Source organism: Lissotriton helveticus, chromosome 11, assembly GCF_964261635.1.
Source record: "Lissotriton helveticus chromosome 11, aLisHel1.1, whole genome shotgun sequence".
Lineage (NCBI taxonomy): Eukaryota > Metazoa > Chordata > Amphibia > Caudata > Salamandridae > Lissotriton > Lissotriton helveticus.
Window position 1 is genome coordinate 175,679,269 of NC_136072.1, and position 16,825 is coordinate 175,696,093.

Here is a 16,825-nt window from a genome sequence, read left to right on the forward strand (position 1 = left end):
CACTTTTAACCATTCCACAAATGTTGTGTTTAGGGCCCATGGAAGCATGAAAATCACTTTAAACATGCTAATTTTAGCTCTAAAACTGATGATCCACCTACAAATGTGAACTGACGTTCAAAAATAAAACATTTGAAAACGGACCATTTTTCACCTTTCTGAAGCATGACGTAATGAGGGGGTGTTATCTCTTTTGTCAAAAATCAGCTGTTTTTGCATGAACATTAAATGCCTCCAAATGGTTTTTAATTCATTTCCCGGGCCCCTGGAAGCATGAAAATCACTTTAAACATGCTAATTTTAGCTCTAAAACTGATGATCTACCTAAAAATGTGAACTGACGTTCAAAAATAAAACATTTGAAAACGGACCATTTTTCACCTTTCTGAAGCATGACGTAATGGGGGGGTGTTACCTCTTTTGTCAAAAATCCGCCGTTTTTGCTTGAACAATAAATGCCTCCAAATGGTATTTAATTCACTTTAGCGGGGTGAAGAAACACTTTTTGAGACCTCAGAGTGAGTAAATTGGCCATTTTCATGCACTTTTAACCATTAAACAAATGTTGTGTTTAGGGCCCCTGGAAGCATGAAAATCACTTTAAACATGCTAATTTTAGTTCTAAAACTGATGATCCACCTACAAATGTGAACTGAAATTCAAAAATAAAACATTTGAAAACTGACCATTTTTCACCTTTCTGAAGCATGACGTAATGGGGGGGTGTTATCTCTTTTGTCAAAAATCAGCTGTTTTTGCATGAACATTAAATGCCTCCAAATGGTATTTAATGCACTTCCCTGGGTGAAGAAACACTTTATGAGACCCCAGAGTGAGTAAATTGGCCATTTTCATGCACTTTTAACCATTCCACAAATGTTGTGTTTAGGGCCCCTGGAAGCATGAAAATCACTTTAAACATGCTAATTTTAGCTCTAAAACTGGTGATCTACCTACAAATGTGAACTGACGTTCAAAAATAAAACATTTGAAAACGGACCATTTTTCACCTTTCTGAAGCATGACGTAATGGGGGGGTGTTATCTCTTTTGTCAAAAATCAGCTGTTTTTGCATGAACAGTAAATGCCTCCAAATGGTTTTTAATTCACTTCCCGGGCCCCTGGAAGCATGAAAATCACTTTAAATATGCTAATTTTAGCTCTAAAACTGATGATCTACCTACAAATGTGAACTGACGTTCAAAAATAAAACATTTGAAAACGGACCATTTTTCACCTTTCTGAAGCATGACGTAATGGGGGTGTTATCTCTTTTGTCAAAAATCAGCCGTTTTTGCTTGAACATTAAATGCCTCCAAATGGTATTTAATTCACTTCCCGGGGTGAAGAAACACTTTTTGAGACCTCAGAGTGAGTAAATTGGCCATTTTCATGCACTTTTAACCATTCCACAAATGTTGTGTTTAGGGCCCCTGGAAGCATGAAAATCACTTGAAACATGCTAATTTTAGCTCTAAAACTGATGATCCACCAACAAATGTGAACTGAAGTTCAAAAATAAAACATTTGAAAACGGACCATTTTTCACCTTTCTGAAGCATGACGTAATGGGGTGGTGTTATCTCTTTTGTCAAAAATCAGCTGTTTTTGCATGAACATTAAATGCCTCCAAATGGTGTTTAATTCACTTCCCGGGCCCGTGGAAGCATTAAAATCACTTTAAACATGCTAATTTTAGCTCTAAAACTGATGATCCACCAACAAATGTGAACTGAAGTTCAAAAATAAAACATTTGAAAACGGACCATTTTTCACCTTTCTGAAGCATGACGTAATGGGGGGGTGTTCTCTCTTTTGTCAAATATCAGCCGTTTTTGCTTGAACATTTAATGCTTCCAAATGGTATTTAATTCACTTCCCGGGGTGAAGAAACACTTTTTGAGACCCCAGAGTGAGTAAATTGGCCATTTTCATGCACTTTTAACCATTCCACAAATGTTGTGTTTAGGGCCCCTGGAAGCATGAAAATCACTTTAAACATGCTAATTTTAGCTCTAAAACTGATGATCTACCTACAAATGTGAACTGACGTTCAAAAATAAAACATTTGAAAACGGACCATTTTTCACCTTTCTGAAGCATGACGTAATGGGGGGGGGTTTATCTCTTTTGTCAAAAATCAGCTGTTTTTGCATGAACATTAAATGCCTCCAAATGGTTTTTAATTCACTTCCCGGGCCCCTGAAAGCATGAAAATCACTTTAAACAGGCTAATTTTAGCTCTAAAATTGATGATCTACCTACAAATGTGAACTGACGTTCAAAAATAAAACATTTGAAAACGGACCATTTTTCATCTTTCTGAAGCATGATGTAATGGGGGGGGGATTATCTCTTTTGTCAAAAATCAGCCGTTTTTGCTTGAACATTAAATGCCTCCAAATGGTATCAAATTCACTTCCCGGGGTGAAGAAACACTTTTTGAGACCCCAGAGTGAGTAAATTGGCCATTTTCATACACTTTTATTCATTCCACAAATGTTCTGTTTAGGGCCCCTGGAAGCATGAAAATCACTTTAAACATGCTAATTTTAGCTCTAAAACTGATGATCCACCTACAAATGTGAACTGACATTCAAAAATAAAACATTTGAAAACGGACCATTTTTCACCTTTCTGAAGCATGACGTAATGGGGGGGTGTTATCTCTTTTGTCAAAAATCAGCTGTTTTTGCTTGAACATTAAATGCCTCCAAATGGTTTTTAATTCACTTCCCGGGCCTCTGGAAGCATGAAAATCACATTAAACATGCTAATTTTAGCTCTAAAACTGATTATCTACCTACAAATGTGAACTGACGTTCAAAAATAGAAACATTTGAAAACGGACCATTTTTCACCTTTCTAAAGCATGACGTAATGGGGGGGGTGTTATCTCTTTTGTTAAAAATTAGCCGTTTTTGCTTGAACATTAAATGCCTCCAAATGGTATTTAATTCACTTTAGCGGGGTGAAGAAACACTTTTTGAGACCTCAGAGTGAGTAAATTGGCCATTTTCATGCACTTTTAACCATTAAACAAATGTTGTGTTTAGGGCCCCTGGAAGCATGAAAATCACTTTAAACATGCTAATTTTAGCTCTAAAACTGATGATCCACCTACAAATGTGAACTGACGTTCAAAAATAAAACATTTGAACACAGTCCATTTTTCACCTTTCTGAAGCATGACGTAATGGGGCGGTGTTATCTCTTTTGTCAAAAATCAGCTGTTTTTGCTTGAACATTAAATGCCTCCAAATGGTTTTTAATTCACTTCCCGGGCCCCTGGAAGCATGAAAATCACTTTAAACATGCTAATTTTAGCTCTAAAACTGATTATCTACCTACAAATGTGAACTGACGTTCAAAAATAGAAACATTTGAAAACGGACCATTTTTCACCTTTCTAAAGCATGACGTAATGGGGGGGTGTTATCTCTTTTGTCAAAAATCTGCCGTTTTTGCTTGAACATTAAATGCCTCCAAATGGTATTTAATTCACTTTAGCGGGGTGAAGAAACACTTTTTGAGACCTCAGAGTGAGTAAATTGGCCATTTTCATGCACTTTTAACCATTAAACAAATGTTGTGTTTAGGGCCCCTGGAAGCATGAAAATCACTTTAAACATGCTAACTTTAGCTCTAAAACTGATGATCCACCTACAAATGTGAACTGACGTTCAAAAATAAAACATTTGAAAACGGACCATTTTTCACATTTCTGAAGCAGGACGTAATGGGGGGGGTGTTATCTCTTTTGTCAAAAATCAGCTCTTTTTGCATTAACATTAAATGCCTCCAAATGGTTTTTAATTCACTTCCCGGGCCCATGAAAGCATGAAAATCACTTTAAACATGCTAATTTTAGCTCTAAAACTGATGATCTACCTAAAAATGTGAACTGACGTTCAAAAATAAAACATTTGAAAACGGACCATTTTTCACCTTTCTGAAGCATGACGTAATGGGGGGGGTGTTATCTCTTTTGTCAAAAATCAGCCGTTTTTGCTTGAACATTAAATGCCTACAAATGGTATTTAATTCACTTAACCGTGGTGAAGAAACACTTTTTGAGACCTCAGAGTGAGTAAATTGGCCATTTTCATGCACTTTTAACCATTCCACAAATGTTGTGTTTAGGCCCCCTGGAAGCATGAAAATCACTTTAAACATGCTAATTTTAGCTCTAAAACTGATGATCCACCTACAAATGTGAACTGACGTTCAAAAACAAAACATTTGAAAACGGTACATTTCTCACCTTTCTGAAGCATGACGTAATGGGTGGGTGTTATCTCTTTTGTCAAAAATCAGCTGTTTTTGCTTGAACATTAAATGCCTCCAAATGGTTTTTAATTCACTTCCCGGGTCCTGGAAGCATGAAAATCACTTTAAACATGCTCATTTTAGCTCTAAAACTGATGATCTACCTACAAATGTGAACTGACGTTCAAAAATAAAACATTTGAAAAAGGACCATTTTTCACCTTTCTGAAGCATGACGTAATGGGCTGGGTGTTATCTCTTTTGTCAAAAATCAGCTGATGTTTGCATGAACATTAAATGCCTCCAAATGGTTTTTAATTCACTTCCCGGGCCCCTGGAAGCATGAAAATCACATTAAACATGCTAATTTTAGCTCTAAAACTGAGGATCCACCTACAAATGTGAACTGACGTTCAAAAATAAAACAATTGAAAACGGACCATTTTTCACCTTTCTGAAGCATGACGTAATGGGGGGTGTTATCTCTTTTGTCAAAAATCAGCCGTTTTTGCTTGAACATTAAATGCTTCCAAATGGTATTTAATTCACTTTAGCGGGGAGAAGAAACACTTTTTGAGACCTCAGAGTGAGTAAATTGGCCATTTTCATGCACTTTTACCCATTAAACAAATGTTGTGTTTAGGGCCCCTGGAAGCATGAAAATCACTTTAAACATGCTAATTTTAGCTCTAAAACTGATGATCCACCTACAAATGTGAACTGACGTTCAAAAATAAAACATTTGAAAATGGACCATTTTTCACCTTTCTGAAGCATGACGTAATGGGGGGGTGTTATCTCTATTGTCAAAAATCAGCTGTTTTTGCATGAACATTAAATGCCTCCAAATGGTTTTTAATTCACTTCCCGGGCCCCTGGAAGCATGAAACTCACTTTAAACATGCTAATTTTAGCTCTAAAACTGATGATCTACCTACAAATGTGAACTGACGTTCAAAAACAAAACTTTTGAAAACGGACCATTTTTCACCTTTCTGAAGCATGACGTAATGGGGGGATGTTATCTCTTTTGTCAAAAATCAGCTGTTTTTGCTTGAACATTAAATGCCTCCAAATGGTATTTAATTCACTTCCCGTGGTGAAGAAACACTTTTTGAGACCTCAGAGTGAGTAAATTGGCCATTTTCATGCACTTTTAACCATTCCACAAATGTTGTGTTTAGGGCCCCTGGAAGCATGAAAATCACTTTAAACATGCTAATTTTAGCTCTAAAACTGATGATCCACCTACAAATGTGAACTGACGTTCAAAAATAAAACATTTGAAAACGGTCCATTTTTCACCTTTCTGAAGCATGACGTAATGGGCGGTGTTATCTCTTTTGTCAAAAATCAGCTGTTTTTGCTTGAACATTAAATGCCTCCAAATGGTTTTTAATTCACTTCCCGGGCCCCTGTAAGCATGAAAATCACTTTAAACATGATAATTTTAGCTCTAAAACTGATGATCCACCTACAAATGTGAACTGAAGTTCAAAAATAAAACATTTGAAAACGGACCATTTTTCACCTTTCTGAAGCATGATGTAATGGGGGGGGGTGTTATCTCTTTTGTCAATAATCAGCCGTTTTTGCTTGAACATTAAATGCTTCCAAATGGTATTTAATGCACTTCCCTGGGTGAAGAAACACTTTTTGAGACCCCAGAGTGAGTAAATTGGCCATTTTCATGCACTTTTAACCATTCCACAAATGTTGTGTTTAGGGCCCCTGGAAGCATGAAAATCACTTTAAACATGCTAATTTTAGCTCTAAAACTGATGATCCACCAACAAATGTGAACTGAAGTTCAAAAATAAAACATTTGAAAACGGACCATTTTTCACCTTTCTGAAGCATGACGTAATGGGGTGGTGTTATCTCTTTTGTCAAAAATCAGCTGTTTTTGCATGAACATTAAATGCCTCCAAATGGTGTTTAATTCACTTCCCGGGCCCGTGGAAGCATTAAAATCACTTTAAACATGCTAATTTTAGCTCTAAAACTGATGATCCACCAACAAATGTGAACTGAAGTTCAAAAATAAAACATTTGAAAACGGACCATTTTTCACCTTTCTGAAGCATGACGTAATGGGGGGGTGTTCTCTCTTTTGTCAAATATCAGCCGTTTTTGCTTGAACATTTAATGCTTCCAAATGGTATTTAATTCACTTCCCGGGGTGAAGAAACACTTTTTGAGACCCCAGAGTGAGTAAATTGGCCATTTTCATGCACTTTTAACCATTCCACAAATGTTGTGTTTAGGGCCCCTGGAAGCATGAAAATCACTTTAAACATGCTAATTTTAGCTCTAAAACTGATGATCTACCTACAAATGTGAACTGACGTTCAAAAATAAAACATTTGAAAACGGACCATTTTTCACCTTTCTGAAGCATGACGTAATGGGGGGGGTTTATCTCTTTTGTCAAAAATCAGCTGTTTTTGCATGAACATTAAATGCCTCCAAATGGTTTTTAATTCACTTCCCGGGCCCCTGAAAGCATGAAAATCACTTTAAACAGGCTAATTTTAGCTCTAAAATTGATGATCTACCTACAAATGTGAACTGACGTTCAAAAATAAAACATTTGAAAACGGACCATTTTTCATCTTTCTGAAGCATGATGTAATGGGGGGGGGATTATCTCTTTTGTCAAAAATCAGCCGTTTTTGCTTGAACATTAAATGCCTCCAAATGGTATCAAATTCACTTCCCGGGGTGAAGAAACACTTTTTGAGACCCCAGAGTGAGTAAATTGGCCATTTTCATACACTTTTATTCATTCCACAAATGTTCTGTTTAGGGCCCCTGGAAGCATGAAAATCACTTTAAACATGCTAATTTTAGCTCTAAAACTGATGATCCACCTACAAATGTGAACTGACATTCAAAAATAAAACATTTGAAAACGGACCATTTTTCACCTTTCTGAAGCATGACGTAATGGGGGGGTGTTATCTCTTTTGTCAAAAATCAGCTGTTTTTGCTTGAACATTAAATGCCTCCAAATGGTTTTTAATTCACTTCCCGGGCCTCTGGAAGCATGAACATCACATTAAACATGCTAATTTTAGCTCTAAAACTGATTATCTACCTACAAATGTGAACTGACGTTCAAAAATAGAAACATTTGAAAACGGACCATTTTTCACCTTTCTAAAGCATGACGTAATGGGGGGGGTGTTATCTCTTTTGTCAAAAATTAGCCGTTTTTGCTTGAACATTAAATGCCTCCAAATGGTATTTAATTCACTTTAGCGGGGTGAAGAAACACTTTTTGAGACCTCAGAGTGAGTAAATTGGCCATTTTCATGCACTTTTAACCATTAAACAAATGTTGTGTTTAGGGCCCCTGGAAGCATGAAAATCACTTTAAACATGCTAATTTTAGCTCTAAAACTGATGATCCACCTACAAATGTGAACTGAAGTTCAAAAATAAAACATTTGAAAACGGACCATTTTTCACCTTTCTGAAGCATGACGTAATGGGGTGGTGTTATCTCTTTTGTCAAAAATCAGCTGTTTTTGCATGAACTTTAAATGCCTCCAAATGGTGTTTAATTCACTTCCCGGGCCCGTGGAAGAATGAAAATCACTTTAAACATGCTAATTTTAGCTCTAAAACTGATGATCCACCAACAAATGTGAACTGAAGTTCAAAAATAAAACATTTGAAAACGGACCATTTTTCACCTTTCTGAAGCATGACGTAATGGGGGGGATGTTATCTCTTTTGTCAAAAATCAGCTGTTTTTGCTTGAACATTAAATGCCTCCAAATGGTATTTAATTCACTTCCCGTGGTGAAGAAACACTTTTTGAGACCTCAGAGTGAGTAAATTGGCCATTTTCATGCACTTTTAACCATTCCACAAATGTTGTGTTTAGGGCCCCTGGAAGCATGAAAATCACTTTAAACATGCTAATTTTAGCTCTAAAACTGATGATCCACCTACAAATGTGAACTGACGTTCAAAAATAAAACATTTGAACACAGTCCATTTTTCACCTTTCTGAAGCATGACGTAATGGGGCGGTGTTATCTCTTTTGTCAAAAATCAGCTGTTTTTGCTTGAACATTAAATGCCTCCAAATGGTTTTTAATTCACTTCCCGGGCCCCTGGAAGCATGAAAATCACTTTAAACATGCTAATTTTAGCTCTAAAACTGATTATCTACCTACAAATGTGAACTGACGTTCAAAAATAGAAACATTTGAAAACGGACCATTTTTCACCTTTCTAAAGCATGACGTAATGGGGGGGTGTTATCTCTTTTGTCAAAAATCTGCCGTTTTTGCTTGAACATTAAATGCCTCCAAATGGTATTTAATTCACTTTAGCGGGGTGAAGAAACACTTTTTGATACCTCAGAGTGAGTAAATTGGCCATTTTCATGCACTTTTAACCATTAAACAAATGTTGTGTTTAGGGCCCCTGGAAGCATGAAAATCACTTTAAACATGCTAACTTTAGCTCTAAAACTGATGATCCACCTACAAATGTGAAGTGACGTTCAAAAATAAAACATTTGAAAACGGACCATTTTTCACATTTCTGAAGCAGGACGTAATGGGGGGGGTGTTATCTCTTTTGTCAAAAATCAGCTCTTTTTGCATTAACATTAAATGCCTCCAAATGGTTTTTAATTCACTTCCCGGGCCCATGAAAGCATGAAAATCACTTTAAACATGCTAATTTTAGCTCTAAAACTGATGATCTACCTAAAAATGTGAACTGACGTTCAAAAATAAAACATTTGAAAACGGACCATTTTTCACCTTTCTGAAGCATGACGTAATGGGGGGGGTGTTATCTCTTTTGTCAAAAATCAGCCGTTTTTGCTTGAACATTAAATGCCTCCAAATGGTATTTAATTCACTTAACCGTGGTGAAGAAACACTTTTTGAGACCTCAGAGTGAGTAAATTGGCCATTTTCATGCACTTTTAACCATTCCACAAATGTTGTGTTTAGGCCCCCTGGAAGCATGAAAATCACTTTAAACATGCTAATTTTAGCTCTAAAACTGATGATCCACCTACAAATGTGAACTGACGTTCAAAAACAAAACATTTGAAAACGGTACATTTCTCACCTTTCTGAAGCATGACGTAATGGGTGGGTGTTATCTCTTTTGTCAAAAATCAGCTGTTTTTGCTTGAACATTAAATGCCTCCAAATGGTTTTTAATTCACTTCCCGGGTCCTGGAAGCATGAAAATCACTTTAAACATGCTCATTTTAGCTCTAAAACTGATGATCTACCTACAAATGTGAACTGACGTTCAAAAATAAAACATTTGAAAAAGGACCATTTTTCACCTTTCTGAAGCATGACGTAATGGGCTGGGTGTTATCTCTTTTGTCAAAAATCAGCTGATGTTTGCATGAACATTAAATGCCTCCAAATGGTTTTTAATTCACTTCCCGGGCCCCTGGAAGCATGAAAATCACATTAAACATGCTAATTTTAGCTCTAAAACTGAGGATCCACCTACAAATGTGAACTGACGTTCAAAAATAAAACAATTGAAAACGGACCATTTTTCACCTTTCTGAAGCATGACGTAATGGGGGGTGTTATCTCTTTTGTCAAAAATCAGCCGTTTTTGCTTGAACATTAAATGCTTCCAAATGGTATTTAATTCACTTTAGCGGGGAGAAGAAACACTTTTTGAGACCTCAGAGTGAGTAAATTGCCCATTTTCATGCACTTTTACCCATTAAACAAATGTTGTGTTTAGGGCCCCTGGAAGCATGAAAATCACTTTAAACATGCTAATTTTAGCTCTAAAACTGATGATCCACCTACAAATGTGAACTGACGTTCGAAAATAAAACATTTGAAAATGGACCATTTTTCACCTTTCTGAAGCATGACGTAATGGGGGGGTGTTATCTCTATTGTCAAAAATCAGCTGTTTTTGCATGAACATTAAATGCCTCCAAATGGTTTTTAATTCACTTCCCGGGCCCCTGGAAGCATGAAACTCACTTTAAACATGCTAATTTTAGCTCTAAAACTGATGATCTACCTACAAATGTGAACTGACGTTCAAAAACAAAACTTTTGAAAACGGACCATTTTTCACCTTTCTGAAGCATGACGTAATGGGGGGATGTTATCTCTTTTGTCAAAAATCAGCAGTTTTTGCTTGAACATTAAATGCCTCCAAATGGTATTTAATTCACTTCCCGTGGTGAAGAAACACTTTTTGAGACCTCAGAGTGAGTAAATTGGCCATTTTCATGCACTTTTAACCATTCCACAAATGTTGTGTTTAGGGCCCCTGGAAGCATGAAAATCACTTTAAACATGCTAATTTTAGCTCTAAAACTGATGATCCACCTACAAATGTGAACTGACGTTCAAAAATAAAACATTTGAAAACGGTCCATTTTTCACCTTTCTGAAGCATGACGTAATGGGCGGTGTTATCTCTTTTGTCAAAAATCAGCTGTTTTTGCTTGAACATTAAATGCCTCCAAATGGTTTTTAATTCACTTCCCGGGCCCCTGAAAGCATGAAAATCACTTTAAACATGCTAATTTTAGCTCTAAAACTGGTGATCTACCTACAAATGTGAACTGACGTTCAAAAACAAAACTTTTGAAAACGGACCATTTTTCACCTTTCTGAAGCATGACGTAATGGGGGGGTGTTATCTCTTTTGTAAAAAATCAGCTGTTTTTGCTTGAACATTAAATGCCTCCAAATGGTATTTAATTCACTTCCCGTGGTGAAGAAACACTTTTTGAGACCTCAGAGTGAGTAAATTGGCCATTTTCATGCACTTTTAACCATTCCACAAATGTTGTGTTTAGGGCCCCTGGAAGCATGAAAATCACTTTAAACATGCTAATTTTAGCTCTAAAACTGATGATCCACCTACAAATGTGAACTGACGTTCAAAAATAAAACATTTGAAAACGGTACATTTTTCACCTTTCTGAAGCATGACGTAATGGGGCGGTGTTATCTCTTTTGTCAAAAATCAGCTGTTTTTGCTTGAACATTAAATGCCTCCAAATGGTTTTTAATTCACTTCCCGGGCCTCTGGAAGCATGAAAATCACATTAAACATGCTAATTTTAGCTCTAAAACTGATTATCTACCTACAAATGTGAACTGACGTTCAAAAATAGAAACATTTGAAAACTGACCATTTTTCACCTTTCTAAAGCATGACGTAATGGGGGGGTGTTATCTCTTTTGTCAAAAATCAGCCGTTTTTGCTTGAACATTAAATGCCTCCAAATGGTATTTAATTCACTTTAGCGGGGTGAAGAAACACTTTTTGAGACCTCAGAGTGAGTAAATTGGCCATTTTCATGCACTTTTAACCATTAAACAAATGTTGTGTTTAGGGCCCCTGGAAGCATGAAAATCACTTTAAACATGCTAATTTTAGCTCTAAAACTGATGATCCACCTACAAATGTGAACTGAAGTTCAAAAATAAAACATTTGAAAACGGACCATTTTTCACCTTTCTGAAGCATGACGTAATGGGGTGGTGTTATCTCTTTTGTCAAAGATCAGCTGTTTTTGCATGAACTTTAAATGCCTCCAAATGGTGTTTAATTCACTTCCCGGGCCCGTGGAAGAATGAAAATCACTTTAAACAAGCTAATTTTAGCTCTAAAACTGATGATCCACCAACAAATGTGAACTGAAGTTCAAAAATAAAACATTTGAAAACGGACCATTTTTCACCTTTCTGAAGCATGACGTAATGGGGGGATGTTATCTCTTTTGTCAAAAATCAGCTGTTTTTGCTTGAAAATTAAATGCCTCCAAATGGTATTTAATTCACTTCCCGTGGTGAAGAAACACTTTTTGAGACCTCGGAGTGAGTACATTGGCCATTTTCATGCACTTTTAACCATTCCACAAATGTTGTGTTTAGGGCCCCTGGAAGCATGAAAATCACTTTAAACATGCTAATTTTAGCTCTAAAACTGATGATCCACCTACAAATGTGAACTGACGTTCAAAAATAAAACATTTGAAAACGGTACATTTTTCACCTTTCTGAAGCATGACGTAATGGGGCGGTGTTATCTCTTTTGTCAAAAATCAGCTGTTTTTGCTTGAACATTAAATGCCTCCAAATGGTTTTTAATTCACTTCCCGGGCCTCTGGAAGCATTAAAATCACATTAAACATGCTAATTTTAGCTCTAAAACTGATTATCTACCTACAAATGTGAACTGACGTTCAAAAATAGAAACATTTGAAAACGGACCATTTTTCACCTTTCTAAAGCATGACGTAATGGGGGGGTGTTATCTCTTTTGTCAAAAATCAGCCGTTTTTGCTTGAACATTAAATGCCTCCAAATGGTATTTAATTCACTTTAGCGGGGTGAAGAAACACTTTTTGAGACCTCAGAGTGAGTAAATTGGCCATTTTCATGCACTTTTAACCATTAAACAAATGTTGTGTTTAGGGCCCCTGGAAGCATGAAAATCACTTTAAACATGCTAATTTTAGCTCTAAAACTGATGATCCACCTACAAATGTGAACTGAAGTTCAAAAATAAAACATTTGAAAACGGACCATTTTTCACCTTTCTGAAGCATGACGTAATGGGGTGGTGTTATCTCTTTTGTCAAAGATCAGCTGTTTTTGCATGAACTTTAAATGCCTCCAAATGGTGTTTAATTCACTTCCCGGGCCCGTGGAAGAATGAAAATCACTTTAAACATGCTAATTTTAGCTCTAAAACTCATGATCCACCAACAAATGTGAACTGAAGTTCAAAAATAAAACATTTGAAAACGGACCATTTTTCACCTTTCTGAAGCATGACGTAATGGGGGGATGTTATCTCTTTTGTCAAAAATCTGCTGTTTTTGCTTGAAAATTAAATGCCTCCAAATGGTATTTAATTCACTTCCCGTGGTGAAGAAACACTTTTTGAGACCTCAGAGTGAGTACATTGGCCATTTTCATGCACTTTTAACCATTCCACAAATGTTGTGTTTAGGGCCCCTGGAAGCATGAAAATCACTTTAAACATGCTAATTTTAGCTCTAAAACTGATGATCCACCTACAAATGTGAACTGACGTTCAAAAATAAAACATTTGAACACGGTCCATTTTTCACCTTTCTGAAGCATGACGTAATGGGGCGGTGTTATCTCTTTTGTCAAAAATCAGCTGTTTTTGCTTGAACATTAAATGCCTCCAAATGGTTTTTAATTCACTTCCCGGGCCCCTGGAAGCATGAAAATCACTTTAAACATGCTAATTTTAGCTCTAAAACTGATTATCTACCTACAAATGTGAACTGACGTTCAAAAATAGAAACATTTGAAAACGGACCATTTTTCACCTTTCTAAAGCATGATGTAATGGGGGGGTGTTATCTCTTTTGTCAAAAATCTGCCGTTTTTGCTTGAACATTAAATGCCTCCAAATGGTATTTAATTCACTTTAGCGGGGTGAAGAAACACTTTTTGAGACCTCAGAGTGAGTAAATTGGCCATTTTCATGCACTTTTAACCATTAAACAAATGTTGTGTTTAGGGCCCCTGGAAGCATGAAAATCACTTTAAACATTCTAACTTTAGCTCTAAAACTGATGATCCACCTACAAATGTGAACTGACGTTCAAAAATAAAACATTTGAAAACGGACCATTTTTCACATTTCTGAAGCAGGACGTAATGGGGGGGTGTTATCTCTTTTGTCAAAAATCAGCTCTTTTTGCATTAACATTAAATGCCTCCAAATGATTTTTAATTCACTTCCCGGGCCCATGAAAGCATGAAAATCACTTTAAACATGCTAATTTTAGCTCTAAAACTGATGATCTACCTAAAAATGTGAACTGACGTTCAAAAATAAAACATTTGAAAACGGACCATTTTTCACCTTTCTGAAGCATGACGTAATGGGGGGGGTGTTATCTCTTTTGTCAAAAATCAGCCGTTTTTGCTTGAACATTAAATGCCTCCAAATGGTATTTAATTCACTTCCCGTGGTGAAGAAACACTTTTTGAGACCTCAGAGTGAGTAAATTGGCCATTTTCATGCACTTTTAACCATTCCACAAATGTTGTGTTTAGGCCCCCTGGAAGCATGAAAATCACTTTAAACATGCTAATTTTAGCTCTAAAACTGATGATCCACCTACAAATGTGAACTGACGTTCAAAAACAAAACATTTGAAAACGGTACATTTCTCACCTTTCTGAAGCATGACGTAATGGGTGGGTGTTATCTCTTTTGTCAAAAATCAGCTGTTTTTGCTTGAACATTAAATGCCTCCAAATGGTTTTTAATTCACTTCCCGGGTCCTGGAAGCATGAAAATCACTTTAAACATGCTCATTTTAGCTCTAAAACTGATGATCTACCTACAAATGTGAACTGACGTTCAAAAATAAAACATTTGAAAAAGGACCATTATTCACCTTTCTGAAGCATGACGTAATGGGCTGGGTGTTATCTCTTTTGTCAAAAATCAGCTGATGTTTGCATGAACATTAAATGCCTCCAAATGGTTTTTAATTCACTTCCCGGGCCCCTGGAAGCATGAAAATCACATTAAACATGCTAATTTTAGCTCTAAAACTGAGGATCCACCTACAAATGTGAACTGACGTTCAAAAATAAAACAATTGAAAACGGACCATTTTTCACCTTTCTGAAGCATGACGTAATGGGGGTGTTATCTCTTTTGTCAAAAATCAGCCGTTTTTGCTTGAACATTAAATGCTTCCAAATGGTATTTAATTCACTTTAGCGGGGAGAAGAAACACTTTTTGAGACCTCAGAGTGAGTAAATTGGCCATTTTCATGCACTTTTACCCATTAAACAAATGTTGTGTTTAGGGCCCCTGGAAGCATGAAAATCACTTTAAACATGCTAATTTTATCTCTAAAACTGATGATCCACCTACAAATGTGAACTGAAGTTCAAAAATAAAACATTTGAAAACTGACAATTTTTCACCTTTCTGAAGCATGACGTAATGGGGGGGGTGTAATCTCTTTTGTCAAAAATCTGCCGTTTTTGCTTGAACATTAAATGCCTCCAAATGGTATTTAATTCACTTTAGCGGGGTGAAGAAACACTTTTTGAGACCTCAGAGCGAGTAAATTGGCCATTTTCATGCACTTCTAACCATTAAACAAATGTTGTGTTTAGGGCCCCTGGAAGCATGAAAATCACTTTAAACATGCTAATTTTAGCTCTAAAACTGATGATCCACCTACAAATGTGAACTGACGTTCAAAAATAAAACATTTGAACACAGTCCATTTTTCACCTTTCTGAAGCATGACGTAATGGGGCGGTGTTATCTCTTTTGTCAAAAATCAGCTGTTTTTGCTTGAACATTAAATGCCTCCAAATGGTTTTTAATTCACTTCCCGGGCCCCTGGAAGCATGAAAATCACTTTAAACATGCTAATTTTAGCTCTAAAACTGATTATCTACCTACAAATGTGAACTGACGTTCAAAAATAGAAACATTTGAAAACGGACCATTTTTCACCTTTCTAAAGCATGACGTAATGGGGGGGTGTTATCTCTTTTGTCAAAAATCTGCCGTTTTTGCTTGAACATTAAATGCCTCCAAATGGTATTTAATTCACTTTAGCGGGGTGAAGAAACACTTTTTGAGACCTCAGAGTGAGTAAATTGGCCATTTTCATGCACTTTTAACCATTAAACAAATGTTGTGTTTAGGGCCCCTGGAAGCATGAAAATCACTTTAAACATGCTAACTTTAGCTCTAAAACTGATGATCCACCTACAAATGTGAACTGACGTTCAAAAACAAAACATTTGAAAACGGTACATTTCTCACCTTTCTGAAGCACCTACAAATGTGAACTGACGTTCAAAAATAAAACATTTGAAAACGGTCCATTTTTCACCTTTCTGAAGCATGACGTAATGGGGCGGTGTTATCTCTTTTGTCAAAAATCAGCTGTTTTTGCTTGAACATTAAATGCCTCCAAATGGTTTTTAATTCACTTCCCGGGCCCCTGTAAGCATGAAAATCACTTTAAACATGATAATTTTAGCTCTAAAACTGATGATCCACCTACAAATGTGAACTGAAGTTCAAAAATAAAACATTTGAAAACGGACCATTTTTCACCTTTCTGAAGCATGATGTAATGGGGGGGGGTGTTATCTCTTTTGTCAATAATCAGCCGTTTTTGCTTGAACATTAAATGCTTCCAAATGGTATTTAATGCACTTCCCTGGGTGAAGAAACACTTTTTGAGACCCCAGAGTGAGTAAATTGGCCATTTTCATGCACTTTTAACCATTCCACAAATGTTGTGTTTAGGGCCCCTGGAAGCATGAAAATCACTTTAAACATGCTAATTTTAGCTCTAAAACTGATGATCTACCTACAAATGTGAACTGACGTTCAAAAATAAAACATTTGAAAACGGACCATTTTTCACCTTTCTGAAGCATGACGTAATGGGGGGGGTGTTATCTCTTTTGTCAAAAATCAGCTGTTTTTGCATGAACATTAAATGCCTCCAAATGGTTTTTAATTCACTTCCCGGGC